The sequence below is a fragment of the Cyprinus carpio genome, chromosome B20, assembly GCF_018340385.1.
Source record: "Cyprinus carpio isolate SPL01 chromosome B20, ASM1834038v1, whole genome shotgun sequence".
NCBI lineage: Eukaryota > Metazoa > Chordata > Actinopteri > Cypriniformes > Cyprinidae > Cyprinus > Cyprinus carpio.
In genome coordinates, this window is record NC_056616.1 from 24,287,951 (window position 1) to 24,305,378 (window position 17,428).

A 17,428-nucleotide genomic window follows, 5' to 3' on the forward strand; every position below is an offset into this window, starting at 1 on the left:
AGGCCGAATGTGAGAAAAGGAGTGGTAAAAAAATAAAACACCTTTATGCAACTATTTATGCTTTTAGCAAAGGGTTAGTTTGCATAAAATCACATAAAATTCTGCCACCATTTACCCTCATGAAAGAATATGCATAAAAAATGTGTGTGTATATATGTATGTATCTACATACACACACACAAACGCACACACACATACACCTATAACAGAGGGTTCATTCTCATAAAATCACAAAAATCACATAAAAATCACATAAAATTCTGCCACCATTTACCCTCAAAAGAATATGCATAAAAAGTGTGTGTGTGTATATATATATCACATTTAACTTATTGAAAAAATATATAACGTATAATATATGTAAAATATTATATAAATGTATTATTATTAAATAAATATTAATATAATTATTAATCAAATAAAAATAATATTTAATATAATTTTATTGTAATGAAAATGATTGAGAATTTTGGCTAAATTAGACAATATCTAAGCATTTAATATATAAGCAATTAAATTAAAAAGTATATAAATTATATATATATATATATATATATATATATATATATATATATATATATATATATATATGTGTGTGTGTGCAATTATATTAAATATTTTGTCATTAATACCAATACATTATTATTCATTTTATTATTTATTTCAATAGTAACAAATATATATATTTCACACACACGCACACACACACACACACACACACACACATGCTTAGTATTTTTAATATATTACTAAAATATATATTATATTTATGTATATAATAAAATATATATAACATTTAAAATATATATTTTATTTATATAACATTAAAACAGTTATATAAATATTAAATAATATTTTATATATTAAATATATATGTATATACATTTATAAAATGTAAATTTAAATGCTTAAATTTAAATGCTTTTACCAAATTGCGCATATTTTGAAAAATACTATAAACAAATCTACCAATAGGGGCTGCCAAATCTAATCCCCATGTAAACGCATTTAATGACATCAAACGTCATTGGTTCTGATGTGTCTCATTACAAAGTTTAATTGACCAGTTGCTTCAGTGCAGAATAATGAATAATGACTTAAATTTTAGCCAGTTCCTCACACAAAACATCATGTGACTTCAGAAGACTTGAAATATAGTGCACTAGTCATATGGACTGATTTATGATCATTTTTAGAGTCAAGTCAAGTCACAATTATTTAAAAAGCTGTGTCAAAGCAGCTTAACAGTATGGACTGATTTATGATCATTTTTAGAGTCAAGTAAACCGCATTATTTATTGTGGGAACTCACAAACTCTTAACATTCCAGTAATGTTGTTAAATTTAAAATGAGTTGTTTAGAAAATGTGTTTGGGACATTCTGATGGTCTAACATGGGCTTTGATGAAATTATATCAACATATAAGGCTACCAGAATAACAGATCAGTCTATTATGTTTCTAATTACTGAACAAGAAGTTGATTAATGAACTAGTTTAGTAAACTAAATAATGCAAATTACAAAAAAGTAGTGTTACTTAAGACAACCTAAAAATCTGAATGCGTCAAGTAGATTTTTTTAGTTTTTCACAGTATTTGTGACTCAGAAGATCCCGTAAGATTCAAGATTCAAGATTCAAGATTTTTTATTTGTCACATACACAATTATATAGAGCATATATAACCAGCAGTGAAATGTGAGTCAGGTCCGCTCCATGGACAGTGCAATTATTAAAGAATACAACACAGATGAAAATATACATAAATATAGCTATGAAACAATGAAATAAAAGTAAACAATAAAAATATAAGAATAAAATATAAAATATATAAAAGAGATGTATACTGTAGAATTAAAATATATAGTGGAAAATAATGTGCATGAAAGTAAACTGTAGTCTTAAATATTAAGATACACAGGAATGTACAAGAGGCAAATGTGCAAACAGGTTGACACTTTCAGTATGTCAATGTGAGGTAGTGAAAGATGACCGTAAAGTGTAAAAAATGTAGTTGTATTTTTTTACAGCACTTGTGGGGATTCGCATGACTGTTGTTTAATGCAGCGCGTGACTATAACATGATTATGGTTATGAACGGCGAATTAGAACGAACACAGATGGTATTACAATGATGACGACTCAATCCTCAGGTCCATCTTTACGGATCCACCTCACCAGTATTTTCAGTGCTGTGAAAGATATACGGCTGTCCTGACACATTGACATCATCCCTTAAACATCTGCTGCTTAAAAACTGTGACATCGGTGGAGAAGCGCCGCTCCAAAATCATTTACTTTAGCCCTCGGCGAGAGTTACAGTACAGAGGTGCAGCAATAAAATGACAAGGCCTTTCCCCTTCGATTTTATAGAGTTCTGTGATAAAATGAAACGCTGGCCATCTCTTTGACAGATGCATTATATGCGCAGACGTCGTGAATGAGACTGAAGTTTTTTTAATGATTCAGAATGATTTGCAGTCTTGCTTAAGACATCAAACTGTCAGCTCATTCATCTTTCGAAAGTAAAAGGGTCCCTTGCTTTTGAAGCAGTAAAGATATGAACACTGGGGGGGAAAACTTTATACAATTTCCACTCGAAATAGGAAGCTCGGTCCTTCAGGGAGACACTAAATTGAAACTAAGGCTGTTTCTGATGGACCACAGGATATGCCTGCAAATTTAGACATATCAGAATGGCAAAAAAGTCTGTTAGTGCCCATTCATATAAACTGAATGGCTTGTAATGTTCTTGGCCCCTCGGAGGATATTCGCAAGGTTGAGCAGCGACAGCAGGAAGAGCTGAATGGTTTTGACATAACTTTATTTTAGTGCTCTACAGGTTTTCTCTCCTCCCTACGGTTTAATGGTTTATTCCACCGGGGTCCCGAAAGGAAGCAGCTAAAGTCCTGCTGCTCAGCTTCAGAGAGGATGTCAATTCAAGATTGAGCCGAAGAGCTTGGTTTTTTTTTCACACATAGATTTATTTTTTATTTTTTTGGTATTTGTTAGAAAGCATGTCAGGCTAAGGCTGTGCAGTTTATTGAAATAAAACCGAAAACACAAATAGAAAAAAACACGGCAAAGGCTGCTATTTAATTATAGTGCTTCTGCAGGTCTTAGCCTTTGTGCGTAAAAGTTACATAGAAGTCCTTAGAGGATAAATATATCCATGTAAATAAAAAAAAAAAAAAAAACAGTTATAAAAATATAATATATAGCCTATATATATATATATATATTATTTTTTCCACTTTCACTGATGGAGGTCTTTATACCAACAGCAGTCCTGATAATAACTACCAGAAATTCATTTATTTTTAGGATTTTAACCCTTTACATGCCAGTTTTTTGCATAATAATGACACTGTTGTTGTTGTTGTTTTCCTTTTTAAAGGAACACCCAAAATAAGTACTTTTTCATATACTAAACGCTAAATGAAAAAGACAAAAATGTGCCTGAAGACACACAAGGGTTAAAAAGTCATAATTTGCCCTTTTGCACACATTGATTTCATTTATTTGTATTTGTATTTGTTAGGAAGTGTGTCAAGCTAGAGCTGCACAGTAAATCAAAACAGAACCGAAAAGGCAAATAGGAAAAAATAAGTGCATAAAAGTTACATAGAGGTGAGAAAAGGTCATAATAATAGTATATATTAAAAAACAAAAATTCCACTTTCATTGATGGAGGTATATTTTTACCAACATCAATCCTGATAATATAAAAAAATCATTCATTTTCAGTATTTTAACACTTTAAATGCCAATTTGTTGCTATGCTACTGTTGTTGTTTTATGAAAAAAACACAAAAACAAAACACACACACACAAAATCCGTATGCCAAATGCTAAGCAGATTTTTATTTAATTGTTTAACTAATTGATATGTCAGTGATTAGCAACATTCATTTGGATGCATTATTTTTTGTGCAGTGTGATTTAAAAGAAACAAAACCATTTCTCAGTACACACATACAAACCACACTGAATTTAAAATTTATGCTGTTCGCATTAGCACAGCCAAAATGGTCCAAAAAAGAAAAGAAAAAGGCAAAAATCTCCCTAAAGATACAGAATGGAAGGGTTGAAAAGTTGTTATTCAGCCTTCCACAAATTAAGGCCTAAAAGGTCTTAAATCAGCACAGTCTTAAATTCATAAGGTCATGGCATTAAATGTTGAACACACTGCAACAAAATCTGCATCTTCATCAGAATTTTTCTCCAGTTTTCAGTACAAATATCTGAACATCCTTAACATCAAGATTTATTTGAGATGTGAAGTGAAGATGTTAAGTCTTGTTTGAGAAATTTAACAAAAATAAACCATGCTTAAAACAAGAACAAATATCTGTCAATAAATTAGTTTATCCTTTAAGTTGATTTTCTAAGCCCATTGGCAAATATGCTCGTTTTAATCATAAAATCACTTCATTTTGATGAATTTCTTTGTGGCCGCTTCCATTTTTTCCCTTAAATTTTCTTTCCTTGGTCTTAAAAAGTCTTAAATTGACTTTCACAATTAAATAAATGTTTTATTTTTGAGTTAAATAAATATGTTCACTGTGTGTTTCAGAGTGAAGCATGGCACTGTGTTCATCTGCACGTGAGCAGCTCATTATTTCAGTGTCTCAGAACAGCTCTATCGTCTCCACATGAACGTCATCACCGCGTCTGCTCGGAGTTTGAGTCGCTTTAGCGTGCATTTGGGAACACAACATATGGCAACCATCTTCCTAAACTTCCTAAACTAAAGTGTTTAACAAAAGTACTTTAAGGTCTCCCTGCGGCTTTTCTTCAAAATTAAAGTTTGATGGTTACTTCCATAAACATTAGTATGAAAATCTTACAGTTATAATGTAAAATAAAATTATTATACAATAATTTTTTCAAATAATCTTGTTTATTTTATGGTGAAATATTACAATAGTAATATTTTTATTATTTATATACTATTTTGTCTCTTTTTGTTTAGTAGCATGTAGTAGTAAAAATAACACTAATAATTATTATTTAATTATATTTATTGATATTATATTTAATTATATAATTATATAATTATTTTCTAGTCATATTGATATGTATTCACATAATGTTGCCCACAAAAAGTAGTTACAAATATTTTGTGTTTTTAATAACCAAACAATCTGCGTGAAAAATCTGCTAAAGTAGCATCTAAAGAAAAATATTAAAAGAATTTAGTGTCAGATAATCAGAAATATTAATATAAGTATAAATTTTACATGAAATAAAATGAAAAAAAAGGTTAAATATAGTCATGAAAAGCAGCATTTAACAAATTATTATATTAGTAAAATTTAAAGTATAATTATTTGGTATATCGCTACAAAAAGATGCTACATAATTACTTGTGCATGGAAATGAATCAACGCATTTGTCTCATTTTAAATGAAGCATCTGATCAAACAGATTCACTAAAATGAATCAGACTTCCCAATGCTTCATTTGTCTTTCATAAACTGTGCACTTTTGTGCAGAATCTTGCTTAGCAGGTTAGTTAATGGCATTTAAACTATCGGCATGCTTAAATCTGTCTACTTCAGTAATAACACACCTGGCAGAAACTCTTGAACATTTAGGAGTGACGCCTTTCAACAGACGTTGTGTTTGTGTGCTTGTTTCTGAAGAGAGCTTTCTCCACTCAGGCAGATTTTGCTTTCATTTTCACACAGTTTGACCATTTCCTTTAATTTTATTGGTGAGGCTGGCTTTTAAAAGTAAACAAAGTCAGGAGGCGCAGCGGCCCAAACGGCTCCCTGTGCACTTCAAAGAGCTGCTCCATATGTTTTCATGATTTCAGAGCCACTGCGGCGTTGTCTCTTGTTTATGTGTTTGCTGTACAGGTTGTTTTCTGGGCATCAGCTCGTGTGTCTTGCAGGGAGGGATGATGAAACTCGAACACTTCGTGCGGTCGTGTGTTAAATCAGCATCAGAGATTATTAGCAGCAGGCCTGCGTGGAATTAGCGACTGGATAGTTGCGGTATGATGTGATATATACGCCATCTGAAACTGTTTTAAACAGCGCTTTTTTAATTATTACACAAGCTGCTTTTATTATGAGCTCATATTAATTGAGAGACTTCTTGGAATATTTGAAAAATTCATTTATTACACCGCAGGAGCTTTAAAATGAACTAGTGAAGGAAAATAGTCATATAAATCGTACAGGTTTAATGCTGATATAAAAATGATTATGTAAATGACACGACTAAACATTTATACAGTGAACAAGAGATGCATTCGTCACTGCTTTAGGGCTGATCTGAGATCTGGAGTTTTTTCTTCTTTTTTAATAGGAAAGATTTTCTTTTGTGCCAGTTTCAGAAACTTTAATTAGGGTGCTGATTTATTGACGTACAGTATAAAGGGCACAGTTTGTGTGAGGTGACGTGGCGTTACTGTAATGTGAACATTTCATTTTCAGTGCTAATGATTCTTAATGAGGTAACTAGATATTTTATTGAAGTCATGATGCCTTTAAATCCTCCTGGAAATTATTTCATTTTTTTTTTTTTTAATTTCCAGACAAAGACGGGAAGCATTTTAGTGGATGCATAATGAAGAGCAAAGGATGTGTTTTAGGTCAGTAATCCATCTGTGTATCTCAGCCAGTGTTTTTTTTTTTTTTTTTTTAGTGTCACTGAGATGTGTTATAGTTATTATTAATAGTTTGAATTAGTTTTTATTTTTATATTTTTCTGTTTTCATTTAATTTTTTTGTCTTTTTACTAATTTTTACTAAAGTATTAGTAATTTTGTTGTGTTTTTGTCATTTTTATTGTTTTTTGTTTTTAATGTCTATACATTTTTTTTTTACAATTTTTATTTCAGTATTAGTTATTTTAGTACATTAGTTAAACTAACTAAAATGAGCAATGTTTAATTTAACAAAATTAAATAAGTTTACTTTTGTTTTTTAATATTAAATATATTATTTTATTTTAATTAATGTTTATTAATAATTATTATTTATTTAATTTTTTTTCATATTAACAATTTTCATGAGGGTAGTATGATATATCAACAATAATCAGAGATATTGCCAGTGACGATGCCTTTGACGATATCAAAACGATTATTATTATTATCAGGCTAGTAATATTATCTAATTAATATAAGGGCTTATTTGTTCCATTATATTTCTTTTTATGCATTTACAGTGTTGCACGTTATAACCAATCACACGCAATTCTTTTGAGCTCATGAATGCAATGGCCAATCAGAGTCATCGCTGAAACACCGGTGTTTTGTTTAGTGTGCACGCTCGCTGACTGATTTCCACTCTCTCGATATAATGTAAATGCTCTTTCTTTTAGCTTTTTCTCTAGCTTATGTTTGAATAACTGAGGAAATGAAAGCATTATAATTGCATTATAATTTTTTTAATTAAATTTGAATCATATTAAATACAAATTCAGTCAAAATAAAAATATTTTATGACATGACATCCATAAGCTACTTGACTAAAAAGATATAATGTGTAGATTACACCAACATTAGGCTGTTTTTAGCCGTACCCTGAAGTCGGTTTACTCTCTGGCTGTGAAACTAAGTAAGTAATTAAATAAATTAGCACAATAATATCGTATATCACGATCTCACATGCTGACGCTAGGACAATATGACTATGGAGCATATCACCCAACAATCATTTTCATTTTAGTTAGTGTTTTAGTATTTGTATGTGTTTTAATGTGTCTATATGTTTGTATTACTTTACAGTTTTAGAACATCAAGATAAACTAAGTGAAAATGAGAAATGTTGCACTGGCAACTAAATGAAATAAAATAAGTGTACATATTTTAAATCAACTATTTTCAGTTATATTTATTAGTAGTTTGAATCAGTGTTTATTTTTATATTTTCTGTTTTAATAAAAATTGCATTTATTTTATATATTTAAAGTTTTAGTAATTTTGTTGTGTTTTTGTCATTTTTATTGGTTCTTGTTTTATTTTATTATCATTATTATTATTTTTTATTTATTTAGTTTTAGGACATCTAAACCTAACCCTAACTCTAACCAAACTGAATTAAAAAAGATAAATGTTGCTTTGGAAACTAACTGCTAACTGAAATAAATCAAGTTTTTGTTTTTATTTTTTGGTGACAATTTTTTTTAAAATTAGTTTTAGTTTTAGTTAACTCTAATAACCTTGATCTCAGCCACTGAGAATGATGGGTAATGTAGTTTTGTCACACAATCTTTTTGCCTCATAAACCAACTTTTCTTGCTTTATTTAGCAGCATTACATAAAATGAGCACAAACTACACTGTACTACACTGTACAATTCCCTGCTAGAAAGAACTACATCTTTATATTTTCTGAGGAAACGTAGTTGGGGATTTTTATCATTTGCATGTATGCATCTGGCATAAGTTTAATCTAAAGTGACTTTTCTAAAGAAATTTGTTCGTTCATGCCTTCTGTAACACAATCGCTGAAGTTTAACGTTGGAGGTTTTGTAAAATCCCTCTCTAACTATACACACTAGTAAACCTGATGGCGTTCCTTGTTGGTAACATGTTTGATTTTTATTATTTACGTTTGTGTTGGACGACCCTCAGCGCATCTGCACATAAATAACAACCACTTATCTGCGCACCCATGAGAGCGTTCATGATAATCTGCCAAATTACCTCTTAACTGTCATGAAACGGTAATGCGTTTAACAACAGTTCCTCTGCAGATTGATGTCACCACTGCACCCGGCCTGCGGATGTTTTCTGTTGTTTTTTTCTCCAAAAAAGTGGGTTTCCTCCGTGACCTTGTAGGCTCCCTGTTAGGTGGCTTGAGATATCTCCATCAGGGAGCCGTACGGGTCTCCGAAGGCCCTTAAATTTGGAGTCTGATGTTCTGCGTGCACAGCTTGAGGATCTGAATGGACAAAGAGGAGAAAAGCTGCACGTCCGAAAGAAAACACCCTGGGTTTTCAGCATGAAAAAAGGGAAAAACAGAGGAATACAAACTAATTTATCACAAGGCTTTTACAAGCCCTGCACGGCCCATATTTCACACTGGTTACGATTCCCAGACCTCCTTTGTCCCATATTATCAGATTCACAACACACTGAGCTCTGTGTTTCAATAACTTTATAACGTGTGACTCCACGCTGTTCGTTCACGCTTTGAACGCCGGCCCATGAAATGAGTAACTCTTTTATAATATGACATAGAGTATATAGTAATGGAAACCAGTGAAAGAGAATTGACATTTACTTTAAATCGTGTTCTCGGTCTATTGTGAATTATTCATCAGCGCATGTTATTATGGAGAAAAATGTCTTCATAATCTTTCAGCAAAACTTGATGCGACATCAGTTTTAGACATCATTGGTAAGCTGTTTGATTAATTTTAATGAACAGTCAAATAGCCAATTAGGCATTGCTATAGCAAACTCACATTAATGCCTGAAATGTGTTGCCCATTTGAAAAAATAATGTAATTAAGGGATTCCCAAGCCTTTTTTTATTTGGCTCTTTCTTTGAGCTTAAATATTTAGGATTAAATATTTAAAAAAAAATTATATAATATAAATATAATCAATTATTAAATTATATTATTTAATATAAAATATATTTAAGTTAATACTTAAATATATTTTAAAAAAATTTACATGTTTGCATATTTACAGCATTTTCACATGACATGCAGACAAATAAATAAAATATTTTTTAGGGTTTTAATTTTTTAATTTATTTTAATTTTACATTTTATGTTAAATGTTAAATTTTTGTTATGTTTAATTACTTTTAATTGACTCACAACCTCCAATTTGGGAACCAGATTAATACAAATAACCAACCAATAATTATTTCTTGATAAATATCATATTGAACTCTCCTTGAAATGTCAGTATTAATGTTAATGGAACATACTTGAAACTAAAACCAATATAGTAAAAATACAAAATGTACAAAAAAAATTAAGATATATATATATATATATATATATATATATAATATATATATATATATATAATATATATATATTACTGTATTAGCTTAAATAAAGAAAAAAAAAAATATATATATATATATATAAATTATAAAAATAGTCACATAACATTTTTTAATTATTTGATGTTTTATTTTTACTATAATGGTTGCAATAAAAACATTGCTAAAATAAAAAAAGATATATATACACTATGCAATACATTTTATATATTACAAAACATTATTTTAAAGTATAAATCTAAAGAATGATTGTAGTTCTTGGAATGAATATGTCAAGCCTGACATCTCTATTTTACCTGTCTCCAGATACCAACTATTGCATCTCGGCCATATGGGAACGCAATATTGGAAGTGCTGCTTCAGTGGATTCCTGAGGCACCTCCTGTTACCGTCACTGAACTTCCTGCCGAAAGACGGGCTGATTTAGTGCTCAGGTTCGACTATTCCCACCGTCCCTTTTGTGGAATTATTTATCGTGTAAATGCTTTTAGGGTTTGTAAAGGAGGGGGAATATACGTCCGTAGGCACTGCAAACATCTATAGCGACCTCACCGATTTCTCCCTTTTTTCCCATCTTAATGGAGGATTTATTTCTAAATGGAATAAAATACTAAATTCTTAATATCAGCCTTGGAAATAAACTCCCTCTTGCTGGGCTTCATGCTCAGATAATAACTCAAAACGGCCCAAAACACTGGTAGCATTTATTACCTTTCCACAGTGATGCTTCTCTCTGGCAGCATCCTGCAAAAAGCGCCGCCATAAATTTTATTACTATTAAATGTTTCTAACGGGAGTTGACAAATATTTAACTGGAGTTGCTTCTCGAAGGAAAATCCCCGGCCTTGAAAAACGAGGGACGCATGAATCCAATCCCATTCATCTCAATTGCGTCTGAGTGCAATCTCAGTCAGTTTGAGCTGTTCCTTGGAAATACAGGGCAGTTGCAACGTTTTTATGAGCGCAATAAAGTTGCCGTTCCTTACGGATCGCAAACCGAACGTCGTGAGGATGTGTTTAAGTTGTGTGTTGTAACTCGGGCGTATTGAGTGACAGATGCATTGAGGTTCAACTATAAAAGTAGCCATGATTGGCCCAGAGAAAGATCTTAAACAGACATTTAAGGTCACAACCCGTGTGGCTGGTATGAGCATTAACACGCTGGTTTTGTTGAATGGCTAACAGACGGGATCCCATCAGTACTGTCAACTCGACTACAGGCGCCGGCCATCCGCACCATGCAACTCAAAGGAACGGCCAATTTTTCTTCTTGCATCTTAAAAATCAACGGCCAAAAAGCTGGGAAAGTTTACCAGCTCCATCCTGTGGTTAACCTCGATTCAATCCAGCCACAATGCAACACTGTAATAGAAAGACGCCCGTCGCTGCGAGTGAGCGCTGATTTATGTCTGTGTTTACTGATAACTCTCAGACGACGGCTCTTACCGGTCTAGGAACGCCATTGGACATTCCCAAATATAATCCTGATAGACAGGATGATCGGATCTCTGAGGATGCACTTATTTTTCGAGGTTAGCATTGCAGTAGACCTCATCTGGAGTCGTGTGAGTTTCGCAGGGGAACACAGATGGTTCACGGTCACGGTGTGTTTAGACATTGAAACAGTTTGGTTTCATGGTGCTTTATACGTCTGTTTTGCTTTTGGGATTATGTCTTGTTCCTGAAGTATTGAGCAGCGAGGCCGAACTCCACCGTGTTTGGGTTTTCTGCTTTTATTAACAGGCCCAGACAGAATATGATGACATTTTATATTTTGCACTGATTTTTGGAGATTGCTCTGCGATTTGCAGGGGAAGCACTCAGCACTAACAAACCAGCAACGTTATATTATTACTTAAATAAAATGTTGTCAAACTATTTTTTTCTGTATAAATTTTGGTATCTATCTATCTATATATATATATACACATATATATATATATATATCTTATATATATACACATATATATATATATATATATATATATATATACACATATACATATACAGACATACACACAGTGGTGGCCAAAATTATTAGAGCACTAGTATTTTCACCAGCTAAAAAAATGGTTTTAAGTCTGTTATTTCTATCTTGTACTGTAGTGAGTCAGTAGAAAATATCAGTTTACATTTCCAAACATTCATTCAGTCATTAATTGTAATAATGCAGTGATATTTTTGTGCTGCACACAGAGATGTGATCTGATCATCATCAGTCTGTCTGGAGTGACACGAAGAAACAGAACAAACTGAGACTCAATCCAGAAGAACTGTGTCTCCGAGAAACCTCCTGCAAAGCTACAGTGCTGTTAAACGTTTAGTCACTTGTGTAAAAATGCTGTAAAATGAGGATGCTGTCAAAAATAATAATAATGCCATAAATAGATTTTCTTTATTAATTAACTTCTATTAACTAAATTAAATCAACATTTGGTGTGAGCATCCTTTGCGTTTAACGCAGCTTTTGCACTAGGTACACTTTCACATAGTTTTTAAGGAAATTTACAGGTAGGTTTCTTGAAGTATCTTGGAGACGATGCCACAGTTTGAGTCTGTCTCAGTTTCTTCTGTTTCTTCATGTCACTCCAGACTGATACTTTCTACTGACGCACTAGACGCAAAAGATAGAAATAACTGACTTAAAACCATTTTTAAGCTGAATAAAAACATGCATAGTAATAATCATTCCTCATACCGACAATAATTTTCATAGTATTCAATTATTTTTTTATTAATTTAATTATTTTTGAGTATTTATTTCAATATTTATATTTCTCCTAACATTATATTTGTTGTATATTTAATTTTAATCTACTATAAAGTATATTATACACCTGAAGAAGGTCAAGTGACTGAAACGTAGTAAATAAAGATATATTTTTATATGTGGGGATCCTTTTTCTTCGTTTTCCTAATAGTATATTATAATAAAATGACTGTCTTTACTCTGTATGTCAGCAGTCCTAAAGTCTTGGAAATGAATTCGAGCAGCTTCAGCGAGCCCAGACTTTGACAAGGTCTAAAAATCATTTCTTGTTTTAACTGGGAGCAGTTCTCATAATCTTGCAGAAACCCCACGGACCGTCCTGCACGCACAAGATGAAGTGACGTGAGTAAACGAACATTTCTACATCTTAATAAGGTTTAAATCAGGGTTGGGATATTGTCGGATTATGTCATGGGACGCTGGGTCTCACACATCGAGTCCTTCGAGACTCTGAATGAGCACCGAAATCTTTTACAGCAATCTCCATTCAGGAAGACTTTACATCTGCTTAAATCGAGACTCGACCCGAGGGCTTTCAGTCCTATTACAATGAAAGCGCTCAAGTTATTTTCATTACGCTGCTTGAAAGGGAGGCAGAATCAATTTACAGTTTTTTACAGCTCTGTTTTATAAAAAAGTGAGTGAAAAAGAGCATGTTTTATCTCATAAATTCCAGGGATGGAGTGGAAGAGAAAGATCTCCACGTGGGTCAGAGCACAGCAAACCACCGAACCCTTAGAAGTGACCATTTATACAAGAGTTCAGGAGTCTGCGAGACGTCTTTCTCGTGTGGGTTTGAAGCCTTGGGCCGCGGTGAAGGGGTTATTTGAGCAGGTACCCAACAAAGAGGTGGGCCTCTGTTTCTGAAGGCGCCGATATTTCATTGGTGCAAATACAGCTGCTAGATTATTACCCTTTCAGGCCGCAGACTGACAGCATGACACTTTCATTTGAGAACGGAGGCTTTTAAAAGAGGCTCTACAGACAAAAATTATTATTCATTTTTTTTAACCACCTGCGTCTTTTAATGGCTGTTAAATGTGGTGGGTGCAAATTGTACAGGACGCTCTTTCAGCAACATTTACTGGAAACTGTGATCTAATCAGAGTGAAATGTCAATGTGTTTTACATGTTACAGTCTGATTAAACGACAATATTCTGACTCGTGTTGTTACAGTCTGATTAAACGACAATATTAGCACAATCTATTGTGTGTGTGTGTGTGTGTGTGTGTGTGTGTGTGTGTGTGTGGTGTATATATATATATATATATATATATATATATATATATATATATATATATATATATATATATTACATTAAAAAAATTTAATAACTTCACTAATTTTTCTTATGTACAATTTAAAAATAGTACATATATTACATAAAATTACACAAAAATTATTTTCAAATATTAAATCATTTTTCTTTAATATTTTTAATTAGTTTTATTTTATGTATAAAAATATTTAAAAAGAAAGACCTTTTCTATATTTTTTATATTACAAAATAAAGATATTTAATACTAAAATACTACATATATACACATACATACATTTAAGTGCTAAGTATATATAAGTATATATATATATATATATTTAAGTATATATAAGTGCTAAAAAAATATATTTTTATTTAAATTATATAAATATACAGTATTTATTTAAAAAATTATACTAAAAATATTATATATATATATATATATATATATATATATATATATATGTGTGTGTGCTAAAAATGTTATATATAATATTTTTAGTTAAATAATACATATATATATATATATATATATATATATAATATCTATTTAAAGAAAAATATTATATAGATAGATAAATAGACAGATAGATAAATATAAAATTAAATTAAATACAAAATAATCTTAACATATATATATATATATATAACATAAATATAATTACATGAAATCATTACATGATTAAAAAGAGTGTATATTATAATAAGTGTAAACATATTAGTTTAAAGCACTATTTTGTTTACATTTAATCATAGGTTATGATGCATTATGAATCCTCCCTAAAAATTTAAAAAGAAAGTTGTCAGATCATAAAAATTTAATTCTAGAAATATACAAGATATATATATATATATAAGAATTTCAATGACAGATTAACATTTTACTACAGTAAATTTTCAAGCTTTTATACATTTCTAATTTCTAAATTTCTACAAAATGCTTAGTCGAAATGTGACACCCTTTTTTATTTGTGTTTTTGGAAATGTTAATTTTAATTTATTTTTTTTGTTTTTATGTTTTTGAGAATATTATTTTTATTTTTTTTTTCCTCTTCTGTTAGCAGCACACAAGGGTTTCCTCTTTGCTAGTATTATTTTTCTTTTTCTCTCTCTCTCTCTCTCGCTCTCTCTCTCTCTCTCTCTCTCTCTCTCTCTCTCTCTCTCTCTCTCTCTCTCTCTCTCTCTCTCTCTCTCTCTCTCAGATGCTGTGCATTCTTGGGTTTGTTCGAGCGGATCCCTCCTCGTGAGCAGAGGCTTGACTTTCCCAAAGCTGATATTAATATCACAGACCATTGTGATGGAGTTATTTTCATGGAAGCCCAGGAGGAAGTCACGTGACTCTAATTAGTCCCCGGGGGCCGCAGCGTCTCCATTACGTGCCTTGTTTTAACTCACATAACCATCAATGAAGTGGAAAGGCTGAGGAAGTAGCAATCACTGCTCCTGGGCGGCTGGTTTTATTTGAATGTTTCCTCCAGCACCTATTTTGTTAATGGGCCCAAAATCTGAGAAAAAAAAAGTGTCTTCCCTCCTTTTCCCCCCATGACGTTTCTTCGCTTTAAAAATGAGCGAGCGCACATGTGAGCGTCTACTAGCGGGAAGATTGATGATTCTGGGATTTGTTGGTTCACACCCTGTTCAATACATGGGGAAAAATCGGGAATGACGGATGCACTCGCACGGATAAAACCATTAAATGTGTCGTTCCTGTTTGGCAGCAGCTTATGAACTCTAATCTAAGAAACTAATATGCTTGTGTTGTAATTTAAGAAAGTATTTCTACAAAAGAGATATAAAAACTTGGTAAAAGAGTTTAAGTAAAACTACAATAAGGTTCCATTACAGTTAACATGAACTAAACTCTAAAGCATTTATTCATCTTAGTTCATGTTAATTTCAACATTTACTTATACTTTATTAAAATCATAAGTTATATCTGTTAATTTTATTTAAAGGACCTGAGCTGACATGGACTAGCAATGAAAAATCAACTAACTTTAACCAAGATTAATAAAATACTGTAACAAATGCATTTTTTTTTTGTTAGTTAAAGCATTAAAATACATGAACTAATGGGACCTTGTCTTGTGAAAAGCACAGTAAAAAAATATTTTAGTTTAGTTTTAAACTACACTAAAAATAAAGATTATTGCCGTATGCTTTAGGAAATTTTATTCGTCTTCTACTTTTCGCGTTTAATTTACTTAACAGTTCTTTGTAAATATATTAGTGGAATTTATGTGCAATTTCTTAGTGAAAATTATTTCTGTTAATATATATTTTTTCCAGACTTTTAGACTAAAGGGAATTTACGAAATTAAAGGGGAACTGAAAAATGAAGTTGAAAATGAAGGATCAATTAAGAAAATATTCCTAAAAAAAAACTTAATTTGAAATATTTTGATCAGAAAGCACTGGGAGACATGACAGGAATGGCATTTTGATGTAAAATTCACCCCCTATTTCACTTTATTGTGGTATTTTAATAAAATAAACTATACTGTAAAATATTTTTTCGAAGTTGTAAATAAAACAATTATTATTAGAATATTTTTTACAATAAAATACTATTTCAGTCTATTTCACGTATGTTGCTTGACGGTTTTTTGTGACGTCTGCGAAATTTATTTGTAACAATTGTTTCTACCCCAATTTTTTTTTAGACTTTTATAAATCTGAAAGGATTTCAAAAAATATTAACCGTAAACTGGATGTTGAAGAGGTCGGAAAAACCTGTAAAATTATTAGCAATTAAGAAAATCTTCTTAAGGAAATGTTTTGCTTGAAATATTTTTAGCAAAATGTATCAGAAGACATGACAAAAACGATATTTTGATCTGAAGTTCACCCTTAGGTTTACTTTATTGTGGTATTTTAATAAGAAAAACTATACCGTAAAAATATTTATTTTTTTGAAGTTGAAAATAAAAAAAAAGTATTATTGGATTACATTTTACAAGAAGCTTTTGGACTTAAAAATTTCAGTTTTATTCAGTTTTAACAATTTCAATGTGTTACTTGACTTTTATTTGTAACTGTTAAAATTTACACCAAATGTTCATAAGACTTTAATAAATCTAAAGCAATTTAAATTAAGATTAACAGGAACCTGGAAACTTAATTATCATCAATCAAGAAAATGTTTGTAAGGAAAAGTTTATTTGAAACATTGATTTAAAATTCACTCCAACGTTCACTTTGTGACATTTTGATGAAAGAAACTATACTGTAAATATATAATTTAACATTTTATGTGTTATTTCTGTGAAATTTACTAGTGGTTTCTGAGTGGAAATGGTTTAACTAATATTATTTGTATATTCCAAAAATATAAGCCACATGTGACGGGTACATGAACATAAACACAGTAGTATAAGCCATATTCTGCTCAGAAAACAGATTTTCTCTGTCAGA

General features: G+C 31.1%; 1 long non-coding RNA gene across 2 annotated transcripts; it reads left to right on the forward strand.

Annotated features, from left to right (window-relative positions):
- The first annotated feature begins 5,307 nt into the window (after positions 1-5,307).
- On the forward strand, positions 5,308-16,468 carry LOC109113520. Of its 2 annotated transcripts, XR_002021767.2 has the most exons (6): positions 5,308-6,001; positions 6,547-6,603; positions 10,291-10,418; positions 13,040-13,096; positions 13,431-13,588; positions 15,217-16,468. It is a non-coding gene; the product is annotated as an uncharacterized LOC109113520 (long non-coding RNA). The 2 variants fall into 2 exon arrangements; XR_002021768.2 differs by lacking the exon at positions 13,040-13,096 and having other exon boundaries at positions 5,313-6,001.
- The last annotated feature ends 960 nt before the right edge of the window (positions 16,469-17,428 follow it).